General features: G+C 53.6%; 1 pseudogene; it reads right to left on the reverse strand.

Moving 5' to 3' along the window:
* Positions 1 to 5,623: 5,623 nt before the first annotated feature.
* On the reverse strand, positions 5,624 to 11,037 carry LOC119106847 (uncharacterized; annotated as a pseudogene).
* Positions 11,038 to 15,703: the final 4,666 nt, after the last annotated feature.

Consider the following 15,703-nt stretch of genomic DNA (forward strand, 5'->3'; position numbering starts at 1 on the left):
TGGTCAAAGATAGGCGAGGGTCGAAACCAAGGACATTGGACAGAGACGGCTGCTGCCCAGACACCGTGGCAGATGTACGTGAAGTAATGGAATGGCCTAGGGTGCGCAAGGGTCATCAGAAGTGGTAGCCAAAGCGGGGCTAGCGGCGCCTCCGTCGTCCACACCCAGGGGAGTGTCATTGTTAGGCGCCGAGTTCGATTCTGAATCAGTGTCATCCTTTTTGCGCTTACCACGCTTCCCCATAATGGAGAAATGGGAACAGAACATCAAAACTTAAGTGTGCAATCATAACAAACTATGCATGCATATTGAATGAGTGTGAACAAAACGAGTGAGGAACGACGGTGAAAAATATGACTTCTTGGCAGAAAGTCGCAACAGGATCAACACACCACTCAGGAAAAGTCTTGCTAATCGAGCATTGTCTGCAAATGGGGCAACGATATATCAAGGTTAAAGGGAATGCTTCACAATTGAAGAGATTGAAGCAAGCGTCAGATATGATGAAACAAGCGAACATAACTATTGGTATACTTTGTAAGTGGAAAAGACAGCTCCAGACAGCACAATTCTCTGTGCAGCAAACATGCTACTAAATGCGTCATGGTTTGATTACGTCATTGTACCCTGCACAACATTCATCGAGAACCAGTTGACGGCTGTTATATATGGAAATCGCGCTCACCAACATCAGTTATGGATGCCTCGTCAACTATATTTTATAGGCCTTGATTGCCGCATGGCTTGTGGAATTGCAGGATCTAATGACGCTTCTATGACGTCATGAATGTCAAGATGACTGAAATACTCTTTCCGATAAAGCTTCCCCCATTTTCGCGTGGACGTAGCTCAGAAACTGGACGGCCTGGGTCTTTAGAAGGGCAGGATTGTGAACAGCACCGAAAGATCCTCAAGATGGCTATTTCAGTTCAAAACCCGATATAAATGTGAACAATACCTTTAACAACAAATGACGTTTTGCGCTGCATTGTATAAGAAGTTGGACATGGACGCTAGTCGTCAGGGAAATAAGACGTGTAATCGAATAGCTTAAGAATAAGGTCACTATCGTGTATGTGAATGTCAGTAAACACCTTAAGCTCACGGACAGACAGCCAATAATACCACGAGGAAGGACCAAGATACTGGAACCTAACGTTAGTTGGTTCGACAGGCATCCAGCACTCCGTTGGCAACTCCTTGGGATATCGAAGAGCTGCAAGTGAGTGCTGTCATACAAGTTCCAGGACGCAAACCATGACCTGTTGAGAAGCATCAGTACTAAATAGAGCAATTTCGTTATCTTAAGCAGTCTTTTTCACTTACAAGTATACTTATCATAAGTGATGTTATTTCATGATGTCTGACCTTGCTTCAATATCCTCAAATGCGGAACATTCCCTTTAAGACAACTCGAGCCCACCTTGCCAAGGGTGAGTAAATCCGAGTACAGGCGCTTCAACCCAACCAACCAGGCTACCGATTCCACGAGAAAAAAAAAACGATCCCGTTGTATGTCGGACCATCTCCCAGCGAGGAATTATAAGTTGTAAGATCTCGGCATCTCGAGGGACTGGGAAAAGCACACCGGGATTGACATCTTAGTAGGCTGCAAGTCCATGGCGGTCCTGTCCTAGCAGCCTGCCTCAGCACGTATACCCCAGTGCGTAACACCGCATGTGTTGTAAGCTTCTAGAGCTGTGCTGATTTACATTTCTATGGGGGTAAGGGAGCATACAGCGCCGGCTTCTGCGCTGCGGCCCTCTAGGCACCCCCACCGTTCCGCAGTGTGACATCAGCTCGGCACCTGCGGAAGAATTTACTCCATGTTTTGGGCAACTGTTATACACCAGCCCCGGGCGGGGAAAGCAGAAGAGCAGCGGATACAGCAGGCCGCACGATAAAAAGTCGCCAGATCTTAGCCGACCAAGAACTTTCAAGCCATCCTCAAGTCAGCCTGTTTCGTCACTTCTGCGTGATGTAAGGATTGCAAGCGTGCTGAGGAGAATACCGTCGTTCCGTCGTCGTGTGGAAGCAAGTTTCTTATTGGCGGTTATCTGTCGTTAAAATGCTGAACAGGACAACTTGGAACTGCTCAGCTAAGCTGAAACATGAATGAACCACAGCCGGTCTCTGTAGTTTCATCCACCCAAACTCCGGTATTTCGGTAAATGACCGGTATTTTGGGAGCGACTGGAGCCCTCCGTACAATTTCGTTCTAAGCACGCTGGCGAAGTGTCCCGATTACGTCTGCACGCGCGCGCTGCTACTCCGACCGCCGACAGGACCGCGTTACAGCCTGGATATTCCGGCTGTCGTTTCGCTGCCGCCGTGCCCCGCGATCCGCGCGCACGTGCGGGCTGCCACTGCGACCGCTGGCAGGACTGCGACACAGCCGGGCTATTCCGGCCGTCGCTCCACCGCCGCCGTGTCCCGCGGTCCGCGCGCACGTGCGGGCTGCCGCTGCGACCGCTGGCAGGACTGCGACACAGCCTGGCTATTCCGGCCGTCGCTCCACCGCCGCCGTTTTCCGCGATCCGCGCGTCCCCACGTGCGCGCTGCCACTCCGACCGCTGGCAGGACTGCGATGCAGCCTGGCTATTCCGGCCATCGCCTCGCCGCCCGCCGTGTCCCGCGATCCGCACGCGTCCGCACGTGTGGGCTGCGACTGCGACCGCCGACAGGACTGCGACACAGCCTGGCTATTCCGGCCGTCGCCCCCGCCGCCACCGTGTCCCGCGATCCGCACGCCCGTTCGCATGCTGAGTGCCACCTCCGTAGGCATTGCGTGTGAGGGCGCCGACTGTCACGGGTCCCGAACGCTGCCTCATCGATTCGCCATTGTTCCGGCGTGCAGCGGGTCCATGCAGGACCGCATCGTCCAGCCGACCGACGGACGCCACGGGGACGTTCCCAGAGTTCGATTGTTCTGAGGGAGCCATCTCGGAACCCATGGGCCTAAAAACTATCGCGGAGAAAGGTCAGCCTGATGTGACAATTTTTATTTTGCTCTCGATTAAACCTCATTCAGTTGTCACAAGGAGGCATGAAGGATGCTCGACTAAATAGTTGGACCTGTCTCCTGCGACGCAGCCATATATCGGAAAACATACACCACAACAGCATTGAGGCGAACCAGCCAATGAGTGTTACCAAAGTCTAGCCAACGAGTTTGACACGGAAAAGAAAACTCTGCTGCGCAGATAGTCTTCAGCTCCTTTCCAGGTCTTCACAACTTCGAATTAGTGACAAGGAAGCGACGTCCACCCTCGGCTCTCGCGCCATTTTCGGTTTATTGTAAAATTTATGATTCGGTCAGCCCGCTGCACCGGAATCGTGGGTGCACCGACGTAACTACACTGGACGTAAATCACTATTATGGACCGTGTGCAATCAACGCTTGGAATACAGCTGCCAACAGACGCATGCAGCCGTGAATTAAGCCACACGATCTAGCAGCCCGAGTCCAGGGAATGCCCGAGGCAATGAATTGCATGGCGAGGGTCGATAAAGCCAGCCGTTGCGCAAATGCCCCCGCAATTGACCGGCCTGCAACAACAGGCCGTGACCAGCGCTTTACTCGCCGGCTCATTCTCGCGCAACGTCTGCGCCTGGTCAGTCAAAATGTGCATGCGATTGCTGTGAAGTTTCCGTTGGTTTTCAGCTGCACGCTTGGACCCCATGATCACTACCGATTCGAACATCAGGCTTATGGCGATTTATGGTAAGGGTCACCTCACATTCCGAAATTACTGTTGGAGGTCCCACAGACCGCTTTCGCAGAGCAAGGCCCCCGCGACTGCTCTGCGCTGAGGGGCGAGTGCGTTCCGCGGTTGCTCTCTAGCTTTTGTTTTCGGTTGTTCTCTGTCACCGTTTTTTCCTTTATAACATACCCACATTTACCATTTCCGCCCATAGCAGGAAAAAACACGAGTGCACGACGCGCCAGCGACGCGCTGCTTTAGCTGGCGTTATGCCAATGCTAAGCAACCGTGATCATTATTGATGAGCGCTCGTGAGAAGATCCCATACCTCGCGGGTGTCATCGAACAGCCGACTAGACCTCAACGCTCGAAGCCTTCATCTTGGTGATGTTGTTTGGTGCTGTTGAATCCTATGCATTGTTTGGTGCTATATTAACAATTCACCCAACAATTCAGGTCCCTCACCATCTACCTGGGTTTTGCATAATTTTATTACGTAAAAGACTTCCTGCTGTGGAAATGCGACTAAAAACCCTAGTGAGGTCATCTTAAAGTGCGAATGCATAAGCTCGACCTGCATCTTTGGTCTCATAGGAGACTAGCAAGTAAATTACCGTTATTCAGGCAACCTTCTGACCAAGTTCACGATTCCTCACACAACCAGCGCAACGCTTTGCACGGCCGGCACTACCTCCCGGACTACCGGGCATGTGATATGGTTCGACGGGCTCCTCGCATAATGGTGAGTGGTGGATGGCGCGGGTTGGCGTTTACAGCAAGGTGCGCAAAAGCGGGGTCGTCGCAGCGACCACACTGGTACCCTTTACCCCGTGCCCCACGTGAGAAACCAGACATCGATATGCGTGCGCAGCGTGACAAAACTCTACCAGGAGGGAAACTGCTGAGTGGTGGACAGCTTCTTGGCGGACAGTTCGGGAGCGGTTGGCATAATCCACGCCATCACTCATCGTTGTGCGAAATAAGTTGCCTGAGCGTAACTTCCTACGCAGGTTTGCCAGCGCCATTGCAGTCGGTCGCAGAACACCCGTGATGACCCAGGTGAGCTGGAGCGGATGACCGGCGGGTGACAGCAGACCTGCGCCGTACACAGTGGCAGAAACGGAACTTGACATTGGCCTGGGCCAGCCCCTGCGACAATGCCGGACATGAAGCCAAATCCTTAACCTGCCTTCTCCCGAACAAAAACATCCTCGCTATCAAGGATCATCCCCACTCCAGCACCACGCAAGAGCCCTCACCACGTACTTCAACCCTGTTCAGATCCCCACGCCCGCGCAGTGCATCCCAAACACTCGCCCGTCCATCCTACAACAGCCGGCATATCACGTGCAACCCTGTTACCAGCGAGCGGAGGACAAAGCGCCGCTGTCCGCCACTGCATCCCACCCTGGGCCGGCAGGCACTCAGACAGGCTGGCCACCACCGGTCTCAGTCACTGGCGCTCGTTCTGGCTTCGCTGGGGCTCAGTCGCTGGTGACTGAGAATCGCCGGTGGTTCAGACACAGACGTTTTGGCAGCCGGCGGTTTAGACCCAGGCGCTTCATTTGCTGAAGGCTCAGACCTATGCTCTACACTCGCTGGCAGTTTACTCAGGCGCCTCACTGGCTGGCAATTTGGACCCTGGCGCTCCACTCGCTGGCGATTTGAACCTAGATGCTTTATTAGCTGGCGATTTGGACGTTGGTGCCTCACTCGCTGGCGATTTGGGCCCTGGCGCTTCACTCGCTGGCGATTTGGGGCTTGGCGCTTCACTCGCTGGCGATTTGGGCCTTGGCGCTTCACTCGCTGGCGATTTGGGGCTTGGCGCTTCACTCGCTGGCGATTTGGGGCTTGGCGCTTCACTCGCTGGCGATTTGGGGCTTGGCGCTTCACTCGCTGGCGATTTGGGGCTTGGCGCTTCACTCGCTGGCGGTTCAGACCCGGACGCTTTACCCGCCGGCGGTTTAGTCACAGGCGCCTCTTCCACTGGTGGTTTGGTCGCTGACGGCGTGCTCCCAAGCGCTCCAGCCCCCGGCGGCGAACCCGCCCGAGCTCCCCCTGGCACCGTGGCCCCAGACACGGCCGGGCCCGTCGCGGTCGCCGCGTCGGGCGCCGCGGTCGCTACGTCGGACGCCGCGCCGGCCGTCGGCGGGACCGGCCGCGCCGTCGAGTGACGCGACGCGCCACCGCAGTGGCAGTACTTCTCGAGGCGGTGGTCCTTGACGCACCACGCCAGGTGGCCGTACCGGTCCAGCCGCGACACGCTGCCGCTGATGTGCAGCTCGTGGCCGTCGCCGAGCACAGTCGCCTCGAGGCGTGCCCCGCCCGGTGCCGTCTGCAGCTGCACCGTCGTCATCTGGCGCAGGAACGGCGCGCTCTTCTTCGGATCGCCCTTGAGCGGCTGTGCAATGCGCGCCGTGAGCACGCGCTGGAGCCTCAGCGGCGCGCACTGCGGGGCCGCGCGCAGCAGCACGTTCAGCTCGCGCACCACGGCCTTAGCGGCGAGTGTGGCGCGTCCGTCGCTTGCCGCGATCTTCTCAGAGCGCAGGCACGTGCAGAAGTGGTCCGGTACCTGCACGTGGTCGCAGCGGCGGTATGGCGAGATGCGCCGGAACAGGCTGACACTGGAGGCATTTTCGGCCGCCTCGCGCGTATCGACGCCGCCCAGCGTCTCGTCCGGCCGCAGCAGGTCCAGCAGCGTGCGGTGTACGTCGCGGAAGGTACTCAGGCGGTGCTGGTTGACCCGCAGGTTGTCGAAGGCGGCTGGGTAGCGGCGACGCAGCCAGCGCGGGAAGTACAGGCTCATGAACGGCAGCCGCTCCTCCAGGCCGCCGATGAAGGTCTGCCGCTCGCGGCCCCAGCGCAGGCCGTGGTCGCCCATGGTGACCAGGACGGTGTTATTGAGCGCGCCGCTGCTGAACAGCGACTCCAGCACCTTGTAGTACGGCTCGTCCAGGAAATAGGGCATGTTGAATGAGTCGTGCGAGAACACGTTCTGACAGACGAAACCCCAGTACGGTCGGTCCGCCAGACGCGTGCCGAGATCCAGCGCATACTTGAAGGTGGAGAAGTAGCTGTATCGCGTTCCCTCGCACAGGTTCGTGTTGAGCTGCTTGTTGTAGGCAATGTTGGCATCCAACAGCAGGCTGGTGGGCCGCGTGTAGTAGTCCGTCGGCTGCTTCAGGAACCCCAGTTTGAGGTAATTAAACGAGCCCATCCCTGGCGCGTCCTCGGCCATGGCCGTGCGGTACCCCCGCCTGCTTGAACTCCTTCCACATGAACGGACAGCCGTCAAGCGGGTCCTTCTTGGGATCCGGTGCGCACTGACGCTTCATCTCGGCCTGCTCCATGCCGGTGAACATCTGCACCAGGTTCGGCCAGGTGTTGTCGCCATTCTTGTTGAGCCCGCCGAGTTCGAACGCCTCCATCCGATCGCTGAGGAAGCGGCGCGAGCGCGGGAACCAGCGCAGAAACTGCAGCCGAGACAGCGAGTCGAACATGAAGATCAGCACGTTGGGCGCCACGTCCTGCGGCCGTCGCTGCAGACTCGCCGCCTCCAGCTGCGGCCGCAGCGGCACGAAGTGGTAGTAGTCGCGGTACACCATCGTCTTGTTCACGGCGCAGGTCACCTCCACGCCGTCGGCGCTTGGTGTGTAGCTGCCCAGGAGCGGCCGGCACCGTGGCGACCTCCTGCGGAAGGTGGCAGTGTCACGCGAGGGCCGACGCGGCATCGGCGGTCGCTGGCGGACGAGACGTGGTCGCGGTCGGGACGCGGCTGCTCGTCAGCCGACTGTTCCGTGATGGCCACCTCTCGGAGATGAAGGACATGCCAGATGTCCCAAAAATGGATGCATCTTAAGGAGATACCGCGCATCGTGTCCATTAAGTAACTTAAAGTGAATTATGCGTCCAACGCATTTTTGACACGGCATCCATAGGTAGACCAAGGGTTGCCGTTTACTATAGCAACGACCATTTTTGTAATTCTGGGAAAGGCTGCATCCAGCATTCAGTTAGCATTGTAATAGTTTATGATAGAAGAAAATTGGCCGTACAGTAAGCTTACCGTACTCTGCCCATCGTGTTTCGAGGGATAGAACTGTTGAGATCGTTGATCCAGTCTATGTCTCGGGTACAGCAGGATGCTGAAGTCAAAGGTGGCCTGCAACATACGCAATCATCGGAATCAGCACATTGCATAGCACAAATTAAGGGGAAGAGACAATATGATCAACCTCATGGAATCAAAAATAAACGGTCACCAGTAAGTCGATCAACCCCGAAAATTCCGAGGGACTAACTCCTGTCATCAGCCATGTCAACCGATGAGTTCTCTTCGCTGGACCAGCTGTGTAGTCCTGACATCTGGAGTCTGTTTATGTAGGTACACCATCGCTCTCAATTGTTCCCGCAGCCCACCGTTCTGCGCACGCGAGCGGGGGCATAGGCAGCTGATCGCGAGGGGCACCTGGGCCCGATCCCCCCCCCCCCCCGGCCAGTTGGTCACATCCCGAGACGAAAATACCGTTCAGGTGATGGTATTTTGGCCGCATTATGCCCAAGAACGCGCGCAGATGAGCTAACAAAGGGCCAAGGTGACAGCTGCAGCGTAAATGCGCGAACAAGGGCAACGCAGCAGCGAGGGGGGGGGGGGGGAGGACAGAGAAGGCAAGAGTGTGCTCTTCCCCCCCAATCTTTGGGAGGCCCCTATTTGGGTTTTTCACACACTAAAGGCATTGTAGCTACTTGTAGAGTAGTAAAATCCAGGTCAAGGAGGTCCTATGACTGAGCTACAGACTAATAAATTAGGCCCAAAAGACACTTCGCTACATCAGGAGACCCGTTTTATGCATCATGAGACCACCTTCATGGATACGGTAGCTAATTTTCTGGATCACGTGGCCATTATCATATTAAGGGGGGGGGGGCCTTTTGCTGGCTCGGCAGACACCCGTTACAAAAAAGACGGTTCCTGTTCGGGGTTACGAGGTATCCTCTATGTGCCGGAGGCCCCATTTCTGGAACATTCATGGAACGGAATGCCTTTGCATGCATCAGGTGTCCGCAGTTCCGGATCAGGACGTCCTGTTTCGGGACAACGAGGCTCATTGGCTAAATCTGGAAGCCCACTTCGTAAATTCGGAACGTTTTGAGGAGTCCATTTCTGGAACGAGATCCTGTTTTAGGTTAGCGAGGCCCTTTGCTGGATAATAAGAACACCCACTTCAGGATTTTTAATTGTCAACATCTGTCTACTTAAATATGGTATGTGAAACAGTTTGATGAGGGGTCACACGCCCCCGGTGCCGCTCCCCCTGAACACCACAGTGCGCAGAAGGCCCCCCCTGTGCCGAGGCCCCACTTTGTCCAGGAGCCCGCTGGAAAATCCTGCCCCCCAATCTCAAATTAGTGGCGCCGCCACTGCTTGTGAAAAAGCTTATTTTCCCAGCTGGGCAGCGATATTTTCTCAGGTGACACTCCCCCTTGCTACAGTTGCATCCCGCCACGTCCTGCTGCCAAGCCGCAGCTAGAGGACACGTGGGCCTAGTTTCATATTGCCTGTGCTGATCAAGCGCGTTATGCCATCTTTGTGAATCGCGGCAATGCAACGATGCCCATCGCTGCCTGTCGTCGCTGAAAAGTGGTAATCAATGGGAAACGCAGTTAATGTGCAATAATCGAAAGGTTTTCCCTGCTGCAGGGGGTAGGGCGGTGACGAAGGTGCTGTGGGGACCTGAGACCTCTGACCCCGATATGCCCTGTCAGGAGCTTGTAATGCATCTAAACCTCAACAACTGTCTGCTTAACGAGCACATCAGTACTATATCGAGCACACCGAGCACATCAGTAAAAGCTAAGACCCTTCAATCAAAAACAAAGATAAACTTAACGTTTCAGCAATACGGGACTGAATGCATGGATATTTCAGACCACACGGCATCACTTCCCATCAGGCCTCAGCCGGCCATCGATCGCGGCGTCTGACCTGGCGCCGTACAGGTGCTGCCGCTCCCTGAGCAGGTACACCGAGTCGATGTCGCTGTAGGTGAGCGGCGGCGGCTCGCGGTTGCACAGGATCGGCTCCGGCGGGCGGGCGAACTCGCGCACCGAGGCGTCGAACGGGTCCACGTTGGGAATGCGGCAGGTGGGCGTGTCCACCAGGTACTGGCCGCGCGCCTCTGGTGGCGGCGGGGGGGGGGGGGGGCTGACACGGTGGTCACACAGCCGAGGGGTTTCGGCAGACGGCGCGGGGGCTCCGTGACGCGTGACGCTCGATCGTTTCAATCAACCGGCCATGCGAGGACCTTTTTTGATGAGGGGCTTGCAGCATGAAATGTTCCGAGCACATATTGTGACACTTCGTCTTGTACTTCTACGCTGGTGAGGATAATGTATATTTTGGATTACTGTCCCCCGTCACCTAATGCATGTTGAGGCACGTTTCATGTTTCATTGTTTTACGCGCATTCCACTTCCATTTCGTGTGCAATCGCCCGCCACAAAGGATACCAAATGACCGCAAGAACACGCCCATTAGATAACAAAATTAACTATGCAATGATTTTCCAAAGTTTATCACAAGAATCTAGTCCGGTTAATAGGTGCGATCACTCAGTCTACACGTACTCTTCTTGTAGCAGGGCTGCTTAGGGTCGGTGCACACCTGATCCGACTAGGCCTCTGGGCACCCCTCCTGTCGACGTGGCCCCGGCATCACTCACGCTGCGGCTGAACCAGACGTAACACGGGCGGAACGGGCAGAAAGCCGACGCCGTACTGCGAGTTGACCCAGTAGAGGAGCACCACCACGGGCAGCACGGCGAACAGCAGGTACCGGCGGCAAGTGAACACGGCCCCGGCCGGTACCCACCCACCTGGCGGCAGCCGTCCAAAACCGCAGGTGAGAGGTAAGGCAAGGCTGCTTCAGACACAGCTCTTTTCGTCTAAAAGTACACAATCCGTGACAAGTGGATCTTCCTACTTTCCATCAATTTCAGCGTCAGCGCTTCCTTGTACAAGTCCCTGGTACAAAACGTGGCAATCAGACAATGGATGGCTGCCACATCGTCCTGAAGCCCCAGAGTAATTTGAAAATCGTACCTCTGCGTTTCGTTTTCTCCATGTTGGTCATAACTTGCCCGAGCTGACTAGCTCCCTGTGTATATCGTCACCACTTGTCCATTTGTGTCTGAAAGGCACAATATCATGTTGTTTTTGTTTGGGAGGGAGGGCGGGGGTCACAGTCATCCAGAAAAAACAACTCAAAAGTTTAGAGAACAGCATTATGTTCTGGTATGTCATGCTTACAAAGACGTGTTGAAACAATGTTGAAGAACAGTGTTGAAGCTCCGCACGACTTCTTCACGGATCCATACTCAGAACGGGCTCCAAGAGCTCGAATGGCTTCCTGTATGATAGTTTTCAAACGCCATCCTGAGTGGCACTGCACTCCAAGGCGAACACCTCGCTAACATGGGAAAGCATAGTGCAGCAGATGCCTTCCGTAGCTTACACGCCACGGTGTTTCACACGCTCGTGCAATCCCGCATGCAGGGAAATACTCAAGCCATTTGGTGCCGTGAAGTTGGAAGACAAGTTGTTGGAAGGCGTGACGAAGGCGCAGCGTCACTCTGCCGCCTATAGCATGCATGCATCACAACACGGACGCAATGAAAAGGCGGCACCTTTACGCATCGCGCCCTTGTTTGTACAACATGTTTGCAGCTGCGTTTTGGTGATGAGGGATGGCGATGACCTGCTTCATGGGCTTGACTGCGACTGCGCCCACCGACGGTGACGGCCCCTTGCGATCGGCCAGCGAAACGGGCGCTTCGTGCTGCGACCCGTCGTCAGCTCACGTGTATTCCTGCCGTAGGGCACGAGCACGCCGTTTTGAATCTGGAACGGGTCTGGTCTGGAATCTGGCACTGGCCAGTCAAGCGGAGCGGGGACGGCTCCGACTGCGACCTTCTACGACCTTTGCCAGGAAAGGCCGGCGAGGTCGATGCCGGAGTCGGCAACATGCGCCGCAGCTACGGAGCCGCGGGGCACACAATGCTCCGCTGAGCTGTGTTTGGGCTCGCGTCGCGCTGTCTGCGACGGCCGATAGTCCCGTGCCGTGGGTGTATCGTGTTGCGTTTGCGATGCGACATTGGATTCAACAACTTCTTTGAACGTCGGCTGATAATGTTTGGTTTGTCCAGGCTCCCGTCACAGAAGAATTGCGTGCAAACAGAGTGTAACGTGAAAACGAGAAAATTGTGTGTAAATGCGCCTTGCTTGTGCTTCCGGCGCTGCTACCACAATTCAGTGTTGGGAATCACATTGCAAACGACCTAACTGACGTCCTCTTATCGTTCATGGCGCACAAAAAGCGGCGAGCTTGGCTTTTGTACTGCATTCCACCTAACCAAGCTAGTCACCGCGTGCTCCCAGGCCCCCTTTGACACCATGCCACGAAAACACATGCGCTGTTGGCCGACCGGCTGAAATCGCCTGGCCTCCCGTTCTCGTGTTGCATATACACCTATCAGAGAAATGTCATATGAGAGCTGATTTTTCAGGATGACGGATATGTTGCCGTCTTTTTCCATCTTACCGGCACATTTGTCAGGGCTCGCCTTCATATAATCAATGTAAATAGCGCGTGATTCCGCCAGGTAATACTGCGAGGGCGGCGTGCAATGTAGATGCTGCAGTGCATATGCTGCACGTCCTTTTCCTGCCTGGCAATTGATTTTGGCATGGCATCCACGCATCGGCTTGGCCCAGTGACTGGTTGTGTGACCTCGATGAACTACTAAACAAGCGCATTATTGAACGCTGAGCACACCCCGAACACGATTTTTAGCAAAGCTGCAAGCAATCAGATAAACACTTAGCGCTACAGGATTACTTACTGAGGAAGATAATGCACAAAAATCACAGCACCAACATATCGAGCCTCGGTAACTCTGCTTACCTTGAGGGCTTTGAGCCAATATGTTGAAGACCTCGCTGCCAGTTTTTCTTCAGCGGCTCACGAGGCTCAGCACGACTCATTGGATTCGTCTTCCCCTGACCGGGTCATGAACTAAAACCGCTAACTACCAAACCCCCACCCCAGTGCATGGCATCACGCCGCCAGCCCTGCTGCCGGCGCCGCCTTACGCCGACAACGCCCCCGGGCGCGTGCGACACAACCACGGTGATCCCAGTGAATCGATAGTTTGATCGTCGGCGCCGGCGCAGTTACCATGACAACGTACGATCTGCCGCTGGTGCCTCCACGCTGAAGAGCCAAAGAACGGGGCTGCGTATGCGCACGGGACAGTTTACAGGGCAAGTCTTGCTCGTCCCACGGATGTCAAACACATCGGTGCTTTTCCTGCCCCTGTGCAGGATGCAGCGAGACGCACGCAATATGCGACTCAAAAGGACACACGGAATTGTCTTCTGCCTTGAGAGTTCCTCGATGTTATCATATTACAAACGCGTTCACCTTGAAAATGATGATACCAATAATAATTATGCAGTTTATTTCACACCACCAGACTGGTACATATCTTTGCACATACATGTATAGAAACACAACACACACAAAAAGCAAGACAGCAGGCAAGGCACTCGGCACTCGGAAAAATATATCATATGGACAAAACTTCTTCCGAGCACACCAGCAAACCCCACTCTTATGGCTTAAACCACGGGTGTCGAGTTGCATTCTTTTGTGAGGGCCCTGTCCACCCAATGTTCAGTCGGCCCCCAATATCTGTTTGGGGCCCCCAATACTTTTGGCCGGAATATTATAAAACCGTAGGAAAAAGCTATCCATAACACGAAGACAATATCATTTAAACGTTCCTCGAAGTGGCATCACCACGGAAGGCGCAGCGGAAAACCCGAAGCCGCAACCTCTAGATTATTTGCTCCAATGAGGGGTTATTTTAGATATTGGGGCAAACTGTTCTATATTTCACTTTTTGTTTTGTGTTGTCTATGATATTGACCGTACTGATTCACCGGCCTCGTAGAGACTCTTATGCTAAGCGACATTTGGCCCTCTGTCCATGTAGGCCTACGAACATTGCATTGCTATACTTGAAGTTGAGATCCGCATTGCTGTGCTGTATCATAAAAAATAAATCAAGCAACTTTTTGGGGAGCGGCATCGTTAGTTCAGATGATAGGTCCAGCTCAGAGGCAATGGCAACAAAATAAGAGGCAATGCGGAAAACAAAAACTTTTCTGGGATGGATTTTTAATCTGACTTTGTCCTGATTCAACGGATCCATTTTGCCTCGGTCCCTTGTTCAAAGAGCACGAAAGGAATCTAACCGTGCCATGTCACTACACGACTGTCGGCCGCCTTACAACAAGGCTGATACCATCAAGCCAACAGCCAAATGGTCCTATGCCATGGGCTATGTGCGAACAATTATTATTAACGGCGAAACTTCCACCATTCTTTTCACCACATCATGCATGAAGTCAGTATGACTTCAGCGCTCTACCGAAGTTGGGCTTCCGCCTCGACAATTGGCGTGTCTGCGCAGCTACATGAGTTTTTTGCGATATTTTACACATTGCAGCCAATGTGTTTGGAGGAAGGCGATACCCGAAAACTGCTCTTCCACTAACTGTTTTGTCAAGAGATATGTATCACCTATGACCTAGAAAGCAGTCACGCATAGTTAAACTCGGGCAAATGCATGACACCAATAATTGAAACAGCGGCATTGTTTTTGACATCCCTTACAATTTTTGGAACAATATAGGGGAAAGTTTGAGCCTCATCTTGAATCCCGTTATCAATATGTTTTTTGTTATTTCTTTTAGCTTCTTCTCTTTACCATTGTGGGGAGTTCAGCGATTTCGGATGATATCAAGATTTCAGACTGCAAGGAAGAAGCACTTCGGCGTGTGCGGCGGAATATGATGTTATTTAGTGATGCACAATCTCGCGCATTTGAGTAAAAGTTATTATGTAGAATGGTCATTTACCACTTCGTTTTTCTGATGTGAAACTAGCCCAGATGAAGTGAGAGTGGCTCACAAAATAGCATACACCCACTGAACGGAAATTTACGCAAATAGCAGGCGCGCAACAACGATATAATAAACATGCACGTGGCGGTTCTTTAAACGGCAAGTACATTTTTTGCATCACAGTGACAACAAACTCTTCATCGCTGTTTTGACAGAAAAGTTTATGTTCCTAGTTGAGGAATCTCGCTTTATAGCCTCAATTTCATACAAGTATTGGTCAATGTGCACTGTTCCATTTCAGTTGCTGAGCGTAATTGACTATTGTTGCGTTCTGTTAGGATTATGTTCTTGGTTGCAGCAGGGCTGCACAGCGGGGGGAGGGCAGAGGGGGCAGAGGGACAGTTGGCCTCCCTGCTTGCCGGTGGGGTAGAGTATGCTTTTGCAAGAGTGTGGTTTTGCCCTTTTCCGAAAGCAACCTGGAAGACACCTTTTTCCAAAACTAAAGACATCGTAGCTACCCGTAAAGTACCCAAATTCAGGGTAAGGAAATTCATGACTGAGCTATAGAGTGGTCAATCGGGCTCAGAAGATCCTTTGCTACATTTAGCTAGTCTAGTCTCGTCTAGTCTACCTAGTTTTCTGTATCATGAGGTAACCTTTATGAATAAGGCAGTTAATGCTCAAGATCAAGAAACCCAACGTTGTGTTAAGGATGCCCATTTCTGGCTCGGGAGGCCCTGCTGCAAGCTTGGAGGCTCCTGTTCTGTGCTAGAAAACATTTTTTACATTCGAGAAGCCTTATTTCTGGAATAAGAACCCTTCTCATACATCAGATGGCCGCGGTTTCGGATTACGACGCCCTGAGACGGGAAAGCGAGGACCATTGGGTAGATTTAGAAGTTTCTCGTTAATCAGGAGCATTTTCTTCTCTATTACTAGGCCCCGTATGACTGAAGAGTCCCTTTTGGGGAACAGGAGGCCCGGTTTTTATAAAGTGAGATTCCTTGCTGGCTTACTTGAAAGCCCCTATT

Source organism: Pollicipes pollicipes, unplaced genomic scaffold, assembly GCF_011947565.3.
Source record: "Pollicipes pollicipes isolate AB1234 unplaced genomic scaffold, Ppol_2.1 Scaffold_6212;HRSCAF=7365_pilon_pilon_pilon, whole genome shotgun sequence".
NCBI lineage: Eukaryota > Metazoa > Arthropoda > Thecostraca > Pollicipedomorpha > Pollicipedidae > Pollicipes > Pollicipes pollicipes.